The following is a 10,343-nucleotide window of genomic DNA, read 5'->3' as shown; positions in this document are numbered from 1 at the left end:
AAAACACATTCTTCTCGTCGTCTTATTTTTGATTGTCGAGCCTAAACTACGCTACAGTGATTTAGAATTTTTAAATCCAAAATGGCGGCCAAACAGCGGTAATGAAATATTGAAAAAATATCACTTTTTTAATCAAATATGCAAATTAGACCGAAAACCCCTAGTAACAATTTGGGTTTTAAGTAAACCGTAAATTAATATTAAATTAAAGTTGTATGCGGGGTTTCACTTTTTCAGAACCATGATAAAACCTGTAAGTTCAAAATGTTTTTAGAACTCGAAATTTTTTTTAAAAACATTAAAATGAAAAATAGGATTTTTTGTTCATGATTCGATTATCTTAAGTATCATACAAAATTACAGAAAATCGAAACTACGGATAATCGAGGGTTCGGATTATCGAGTCTGGAATGTTCGACATTTTTCACAAAAATCTTGTTTGTAAATTACAAAATTTAAGATTCAAACTTACGTTTTTTAGATATCTGGAATCAATGGACCACTTCCATTTGATAAAAACCTATTGTAACATTGCCAATATGTATCAGCATTTCAAGATTCGTAATTGATGTTTTCATCAACTTCTACTAAAATGGAAGAGTCATTGATTATTTTTTTAATTGTTTAAAAATGATGAACCAACATCAGCGCAAATCTTTTTGGGTAAATATCCACCAACTCACACAGCAGTTGCCCGACTCCTCTTCGATTTGCGTGTAACTCTGTCCTAAGGGGTAGTTTTTGTTCTTGATCACAAATACGAGCTCCATTTTTCGATATCTCGTTAGAGGCGGTCGACCCCTTTCATTTTAGAACATAAAAAAACGTGTTTTTCAATAATTTGGTTGGGTTTTTTAAACTATTTTAGTATTATATCGGTGAAAAATAGTTTTTTCGGAATTCAAAGTACGCCATCAAATCGGGCGTCCAATTTTACATAGAGTCCCTGTGACACCAAATTTTCAAACCATCACGTTCTCGGGCGGCAAATTAGTGGAAACCCGTCACCTTTCAAATTTAAAAAAATAGAAGGGGCCATACCGCCTCTCCGTAACGAGACATCGAAAAATGGTGCTCGGATTCGTGATCAAGGCTAAAATTGCCTCTCAGGACAATGGTCCGATTTCGAATGAGTTGGTGGAGAATTATCCATTTTGTATTTCCAATTCTAACTTTTCACAACTGCATCATGTTTTTCAATCAGTTTCCCATCAAATAAACAATGTCCACCAACTGTAACAGTTTATTTCCTTCCAGTTTAATTCACACATCAAATCACGTCCGCGCTTTCTCGACTTCCACGCAGAAGTTTCTGTTTGTTGGTGCTACGCCTTGTACAATTGACGATGACGCCATCAAAATCCTGCAACAGTTTATTTATCAGGGCCCCAAACAAACTCCAATCGCACAACAAACCAGGTCCGAATCTCTGACCGACTTCCCATAATGGACCCACATGTGCGTGATTTCCATGGTCAGTTTGGCCCATTAAACTTTTGCTCCGACACCAAACTGCTTTTGGAACCATCCCAACGATGATGTTTTTCCTCTGGGTCGTTGGTTTTTTCCGACTGCCGGGAAAATCTCATTAAATCATCAGTGACGTCGACGTCGTTGCTTTTCACGATGTCGCCACCGGTAATGAAATTGTTGTGTTATTTTAAAACATTTCTGAACGGACAAGTGAAACTTTTCAAAAGGGTCGAATTTGAACAACTGCTTTATTAAATTACTTCAACAGTCAATTTACTGCAGGAAAATCTGCTAACCATCGATTGAATTGGCAAACAATTATGTGTGCAAACGGTTTCGTGACACTATTTGTAAATAAAACCTCCCACGCCCAAATGATGACGCCGTCGTTAATAACGCACAATTTTCGAAGAATTATAAACACACTCTACACACCACAGTGGAAAACCTCCCTGGTCAGAATAAAAAGTGTGGAAACATACATTTCCCGCAAAATTTGTGCGAGAACCCACGGGGAACGGTAAACACTGGTGCTCTCGTTTGAAGATCATCCCATGTCCCGGTAGTAAATTATATTTCTGTAAATATCGGTAATATTCGCCGAAACTTACCGTGAGGAAATTTGAACAAGTGTGAAAATGGAGTGCGTGGTGGTTGTGGACAACACCAACCATCTTCCACCCCATGAACCGGTAGTAAACAAAAGTGGTACTTTGGACAGCAATATAAATTTGAGTGGCTGTCGGAGTCGGTCTTTCACTACTGAGCAATTCTCTGAGATTTCGGTCATTCGATTTTTTTTTGTATTTTTAAATCCAGCTGAAACTTTTGTGGTGCCTTCGGTATGCCCAAAGAAGCCATTTTGCATCATTAGTTCGTTCATATAATTTTCCATACAAATTTGGCAGCTGTCCATACAAGTATGATTTGTGAAAATTCAAAAATCTGTATCTTTTGAAGGAATTTTTTGATCGATTTGGTGTCTTCGGCAAAGTTGTAGGTATGGATATGGACTACATTGAAAAAAAAATGATACACGGTAAAAAAAATTGATGATGTTTTATTTAACTTTTTGTCACTACAACTTGATTTGCAAAAAAACACTATTTTTAATTTTTTTTTATTTTTTGATATGTTTTAAAATACATCAAATGGCAACTTTTCAGAAAGTTCCAGAATGGGCAAAAAATCTTTGACCGATTTATGATTTTTTGAATCAATACTGATTTTTTTAAAAAAATCGAAATATTGGTCGCAAAAAAATTTCAACTTCATTTTTCGATGTAAAATCGAATTTGCAATCAAAAAGTACTCTAGTGAAATGAGCATGAGCATGAGCATGAGCATGAGCATGAGAGACCACCCATGGTTGTCCTTCTCCATTGCTGAACAGGACCGTAATATCCTATCAATTCAACGATCATACGCTTCAACGATCTAATGGTGTTTCCCTTATCAACAGCATGTATGAATGCGCTGAAAAGATAAAACATCAAGATCATCAAAACTAGATCTGGAACAAACAAAGGTAACAGTCATTGGCCACCAACGGCGCCCGCCATGTCAGTTTGTAGATCTCGGGGGAATTGGGACGGGAATGTTAGTTAGCACAGGCTGCTACCAAGGGTGGGTTCTATACGATATCCACACCCCCGCGTGTGCCGGAAAACTACTTCTACTTGGGATTTTGTTAGTGGGAAAGGGTAATGGCCAGGATTCATCATAGAAGATGATGATGTGACCCAATAATCAATAAATTTTGTTTAATAGGGTAGTGTATTATTCTCAAGGCAAACAATCGGATGCTGCGGATGAGACTATTCCCGTTTATTTGCTGTTGAGTTTAGCATAAATGATTCAATCTTAGACAGACGGCTGTGGAAAGAGAGAATCAAATTATGTGTAATTAAAAAGTGAAATATTATACTCAGCGTAACATATTTACGTAGAGTTGACCTGAGACTAATTATACTTTTAAATTATTATAAGATGAGCGACCAATTAATTACTGATGAGTTATGATGTTATCTGAAGGACTTGAACAATAGTTTTGAAACAAATTTGTCACCGTGCTTTAAGAGCTATAATGCTAAAAGGTAATTTCGCGGGAAACGAATGGTCGAATATAATTTATATTTTGCTAACGCAATTAAGTACGAATCTTCCCATGAAACAATCGCGAATCATAGAACAAAGAAACTCGGCTACGATGTGTATCAAGAAAGGCTCCGAAAAAATGTCCTGCAACTCACAACCGAATAAAAATAAAAATCAAAAACGCGCGCTAATCATCTATCCTAAACATCAGCGTGTCTTTCGATAAACGATTCTTTAGAAATGAGTTTTTCAACGTGAACCGCCAGTATTATTTGTATTTAGTGAATAAAGTTTAAATTATCTAAAACGTTCATTCTTAGACAGCCGGCTGTGGAAAGATTGAACCTGACTAACTGGAAATAGGTAAATAGCAAAAACTAGACAGACGGACGACTTTGTACGCGTATTTTTCGAAAATCACAGTTATCTTGTCCTGTAACCAAGTTGTTAGTTAACATTATACACACTCATTCATTGACTCACACAACCATTCACACAAAAAACTAACTAAATGTAATTAATGTTCAAGAGTCTTAAATTTTGCCAAGTGTTAGGTTACAAATAAGGCGACATGGGTAAAAATGCAAAAAAATATTTTTATCATTTGCTTTTCATATCTTTTCTTATTGAAAAGACAATTCTAGAAAGTAACAAAAGAACAACCCTGTCCAATTCCACTCACACTTCACACACATACAAGAATATTCCAATTGGAATTCGCTCACCCGGTTGCTTTGCAGTATTTTGGGGTCACCATCAGCACACAAGAGAGATATCCACGCGCGAGAGTGTGTTAGTTTGGAGTTTAGTTACACGCAGACATAGGCAAATCGAGTAGAATGATTCGTCTGTCAAAATCAGCTGTGTCCTTTGTTATACCACGAGCACGTGGAAAACAGCTGGTTTTAACAGGCGATTTGGCTACTCGATTTGCCTATGTTTGTGTGAAAATAGTGTAAACAAAATCAGCTGCTTGGAATTCAGCCAATCACAATCGATCAAAACCAAAACAATACTTTAAATACAAATACTAACACAGAAACATGGTGTGCGTGAGAGAATCCGTGGAGATCTCTAGTAGCCCGTTTCTCACATAACCCAAACTGAAAACAGTGTCGATGCCGCTGCTCTCTCACTCTTAAACACTGAAAGCACACTTTTACATCGCGTTCTCACGGCCAAATCTGTCTAAGCGGTCGAGTCATCGTCAGACCAACACTACCGCATCTCGTCGGTCACGCAAACACATTTCTGCTTCTCTTTCTGCATTGTACTGATAGTTGTACTGATCGCCACACTTCTTTCTTCCAAGAAAAAATCACCGTCGACCGCAAGAATTTAAATTGCGCTTTAAACACTAAAACTAGGCCGCAATCAAGAACTGCATTTTTTCCTTTTCTTATTATTTTTTCGAAATGCACACTCAAAAACGCACAAAAAGCACTGAAAAAGCGAGAATGGAGCATGTCGCACATTCATCTGATTGTATCCGCATTTTTCACAATTTAACAAATTCTTGCAGATTATTCAACATCAACAAGATCTGCACCACTGCACAAAAGCTCCCACACAGGGGAAGCGAGAGCAAGAGCTTTCAATCTTTCATCGACTCTTTCGTCGACTGTCAAATCGTCAGCTCAGAGGGACGACGAAAAAGCTCCGCGCACAGGAATCAAAACAAATCACGAATATTACAACAACAAAAATGCCCGAAATGACCACAAGATTTACGCAAAACTATTAAAAAACACACAAATTTAGTACAGCGCGTCACAAATCTCCTATTTCATCACTTTTCTAACACTACTGATGTCAAAAAACACGATAGTTTACGAATATTTCGCGGAGCGACGTGACGACCGACCAGCTACAACCAGTGCTCAATCAAAAAGTACTCTAGTGAAATATTGATAAAGTGCACCGTTTTCAAGTTATAACCATTTTAGGTAACTTTTTTGAAAATAGTCACAGTTTTTAATTTTTTTAAATTAGTGCCCATGTTTGCCCACCTTTGAAAAAAATATTTTTGAAAAGCTGAGAATATTCTCTATATTTTGCTTAATTGAACTTTGTTGATACGACCCTTAGTTGCTGAGATATTGCCATATGACCGATTCTTAGCACTTGTTTACCAAGCAGTCATTTTTTCAAGTTGAACTTTGGATGGTTCTGATAATTTTCCATGTTTTCCAACTATTTGAACGACACAAAAAACATATTTCCACACCAAAGTTCTTATTCTAAACATATCTGTGAGCAGAAGTTGTAAAATTTATAAACGCTGAAAATTTTTAATTTTCCCAGCTTTTTTAAATAATTGCTCAAATCAATCGATGGAATGCAGATATTTAATCATTCTAAACGGAATTTAATAGTAAAATGACTCTTTTATAAGCCCTCTTATTGACAAAAGCAGATTCTGTAGGTATAAAATTATACAGGACATTTAAAAAGGGGGTATATAGAAGCGTTGTCCCGTCACGAAAAATGACAATTGTTTAATTTGCAATCGTTCATGAAATCGGATTTGCATCATATTTTGGATTCTCTTCGTACTCGAAAAACCCTTTAAAATGCTTATTAGAAATCGAAAATTGGTCAAAAGGAACCAGAGTTACGACTGACGCAAGTTTGCGTTGTCCCGTCACGCCAATTTTTTGGTCAAGACACGAATTCAAAAAAAAGATGCTCATTTGTCGTGTCTAGAAGCAAATCGTGTAACAGGCCAGATTTTAATCGATCTAGACTAAATTGACCCTCCTGAATCCAAATTTGCCTGTTGATTTCCTGATTCAGGTAATGGAAAAATGTGATCAAATTATTGGCTTAATAATTTCGAGTTCAGCGCCCAAATTAGTTAAATTTGACTAGTTGATTGCCTGTTACAACCCTGAAAAAAAAAACAAATTCTCTAGCTTCGCCATATTGGCCGCCATGTTGGATTGCACATTCCCTGAGTACTTTGGAGTATTCGATGGCTCATATTCAAGTTCAGCGACCCCAAATTAGTTGAATTTGAACCGTTGATTGCATGTTACACATCTGAAAAAAAATAATCAAATTTTCTAGCTTCGCCATATTGGCCGCCATCTTGGATTTCACATTCCCTGAGTATTTTGGAATATTTTAGGGCTCATATTCGAGTTTAGCAACCCTTTGTTGAATTTGACCTGCTCATTGCCGGTAACATTTCTTTATAAAATATCGAATATTCTAGCACCGCCATATTGGCCGCCATCTTGGATTGCACATTCCCTGAATACTTTGGAGTATTCTAGGAGTCATATTCGAGATCAGCGACCATAAATTAGTTAAAGTTGACTAGTCAGTAGAGATTTTCATAATTGCTTCATTTCGTGACGGGACAACGCGAGCAAAACCCTCTTTTGCAAAATATCTGCGTTGTCCCGTCACGAAAAGAAGTACCTGTCAAATCAACAAAATTTGACGAAATTGGGTGGTCCAGGAAGCAAAATCTTCGTTTTTCAATTTAGAAACAACTGTAGAAAAAGATTTTTTCAAACACTTACTAGGAGAGCAGAGTTCTTCACTTTTGTGTATAAAAATCAAAATGATCCAATTGTACGATGTTGTCCCGTCACGCTACATTTGTATCTCACTTGACTCAAACTTTGTGTTTTTAAATATTTGCAGGAGTGAATCTTATTGGAAATTTAATGTACTTTCCAAATTTGTATAAATATTGGTACCTTTTCCCACCGATTTTAAAGTTAACAGCAAAAAACTGAAAACATATGCGTGCAAACGTTGTCCCGTCACGAAAGAATCGGTCATATGAAAATTGATGTTTTCTAAGTCTCACCCAAACAACCCACCATTTTCTAATGTCGATTTCTCAGCAACTATAGGTCCGATTTACAATAATAAAATATGAATCATTCGTGAAATTTTCCGATCTCTTCGAAAAAAATATTTTCAAAAATTTAAAATCATGACTAACATTTTAAATGGGCGTAATATTTAATGTTTGGCCCGTTTAAAATGTTAGTCTTGATTTTAAATTTTTAAAGATATTTTTTTCGAAAAGATCGGAAAATTTCACGACTGTTTCATGTTTCAACATTGTAAATCGGACCATTAATTGCTGAGATATCGACATTAGAAAATGGAGGGTTGTTTGGGTGAGACTTAGAAAACATCAATTTTCCTGTTTTTTAACCTTTGCATGGCAAAATCTCAGCAATTAACGGTACACATCAACCATCGCTTTTGCACCCAGATTTCTGTTACAGACATTTTAGTATCTTCAAAAATACGGGAACTATCGATATGATTTTTTATTCATCCCCTAAATTACAGTCCTTAAGGGTCGTATCAACAAAGTTTCAAAAAACAAAATATAGAGAATTTTCTCAGCATTTCAAAAATATTTTTACTAAAGATGGGTAAACATGGGCACTAATTTTAAAAAATTAAAGGCCGCGATTTTTTTCAAAAAAGATACCTAAAAATGTTTATAACTTGAAATCGGTGCACTTTATCAAAAATTCACTAAAGTACTTTTTGATTGCAAATTCGATTTTACATCGAAAAATGAAGTTGAAAAATTTTTGCGACCAATATTTTGAATTTTTGAAAAAATCTGTATTGATTCAAAAAATCATAACTCGGTCAAAGATTTTTTGCCCATTCTGGAAATTTCTGAAAAGTTGGCATTTGATGTCCTCTAAAACATATCAAAAAATAAAAAAAATAAAAATAGTTGTTAGCCTACTTTTCCCTACCAAAATTAACAGAATCGAATTGTAAAACTTTTCAAAACAAATATTGGATAGTTTTACTTTTCAGCATAAAAAGGATGCTGAAAAGTTGAACTTTTCAGCACTTGTATAAAAAAGTAATACTTTTTACCATTGTTTTGATTTAAACGGTCAATTGACTAAAAACATCGACATTTGGTTTATAATTCCATTCGAAGGGTGTTTTTCGGAATTGCAAAAAAAAATATATGGAACTCGTGGAACTGTGGAACTTGATTTTTTCAACACTCATCGTATTATTTATCTTATTGTTGTTACAAGTTGTTGCATAAACTGCTATTGAATTTTCAAACACACCCCAGATGGCTTGTAAAATGTTCAAGTGACAATATATGATTCACTCTACATATTTTTTCTAAAAATGCCCATTTTAATCGAACATAGATACACACATGAAAATAAATTTGAAACATCATCCTGACTTCCCTGTTGTGAGTGGTTTCCCACCGACGATTAATTTCACGCTATCATTCAACATATTTTCGAGTACGTAAACACACAATCAGAATGCTAATTTTATATCACTCAGTCCCAACAATTCTGTCCAACAACACACCACGAGCAACGCGCACACATCTCATCGGCGCGCACGCTAGAAGTAATGAACTTGACTCATCACTCACTTTTCACTTCTTTTTTTCTGTCCAACCCCTTTTCGCCATCCACTCCCACGAAAAACACCCTTCAGGAACGCACGAGAAAAAGATGGAGACGAACGTAAACCACGCGAAGAAGATCTTGGCCAAGAACCTCCGGATACTGGCGTTGGATCGTGAAAAGCTGGAGGTGAGTTTGCTTGAATTTGAGAAGTTGATGAAAATTAAACGATAGTCGATGATGGGTGGAAGATTAAATGGTCTTTTTAATTAAAATTTCAATTTATTTCCGTTTTTCATTTTCTTGCTTGCTTGTCTAGAACGCCGATCCAGATCTGTGGGAAGGTCGAGCGATCAACCTGGTGGAGGAGTACAGTGCGGTGTTGTACGAGTCGTACAAGCAGGCATCCTTTGAGAATAAGCAGAGCAAGAAAACCTGGTCCTTTTGGAATGCCGTGTTCTACTGTGGCACCATCTACACCACGATTGGTAAGTTGACCACGTTATCAACCGCCAAATGGGGCGTATCGATTTTCGGTAATCAAACTGCAGCCAACAAAGCAAAAAAAAAATCCGTGATTCAAAGCGTAAACAACAGGTGGCTCGTGACAAACTCCAACCTAGTCCAAGATAAATATCCGGGCCCCAAGTCTTCTTCCGAAACGAGTGATGAGAAGTTTGACGTACGTTCTAAAATCGCACCAACTTGAGCAGCATCAGTAGCAGTTGGGACGGACGTGTGCTTGACCCAAATGGACGACAGTCAAGTAATGGGTTGGGGTGTTTTCTTAACCGTCTCAAGGAAATGATAGCTTCCTCCCGATGTCCGATATTGGCGCGCGCGCTATTACGGTACGTGTCAGTTAGTCAGTGGGATGTAAAGTGGTGTGTTTGTGTTATTTTGCCAGTCAAATTATCATGTTTGACATTGTGATGGGGACGTGGTGTTGCGGGATTATTGGGGATTGTAATCTTATGTTGTGGTTGAGTGGTTTATAAATCGTTGGGATTTGAATACATAGTTGTTGTTTTAGTTGTAAAACATCATTGAAAGAAATAATTTGTTCTCTGATTTAGCATTCCAATTAGGGTGGTTAAAATTTAACTTTTCACCATCCATTGCAGGGCATTATTGTATGGGTGTACTGTGTCTAAACCCTGAACATTAGCTCGATTGGACGAAAACTCATTTTCCAATTACATTTTCCATACAATTTTTATGGGAAAGTCACTTTTTCAGCAGAAGCGGTTATTTGAGCATCCCAAGTAACATTTTTTCCCGGAGTTCTACAAAAGCTCTTTAAGATAGCTACAGCATAGCAGTTTGGACCGCGGTAGGATAAAACTCTCTTCAAGTACTCTTCCAAACTCCTGAAGAAGCTTTGAAGAGAATTTT

This window comes from Culex quinquefasciatus, chromosome 2 (assembly GCF_015732765.1).
Source record: "Culex quinquefasciatus strain JHB chromosome 2, VPISU_Cqui_1.0_pri_paternal, whole genome shotgun sequence".
In the NCBI taxonomy this organism is placed as follows: Eukaryota; Metazoa; Arthropoda; class Insecta; order Diptera; family Culicidae; genus Culex; species Culex quinquefasciatus.
The sequence above is the reverse complement of the archived record's forward strand: the minus strand, read 5'-3'. Positions refer to the sequence as shown.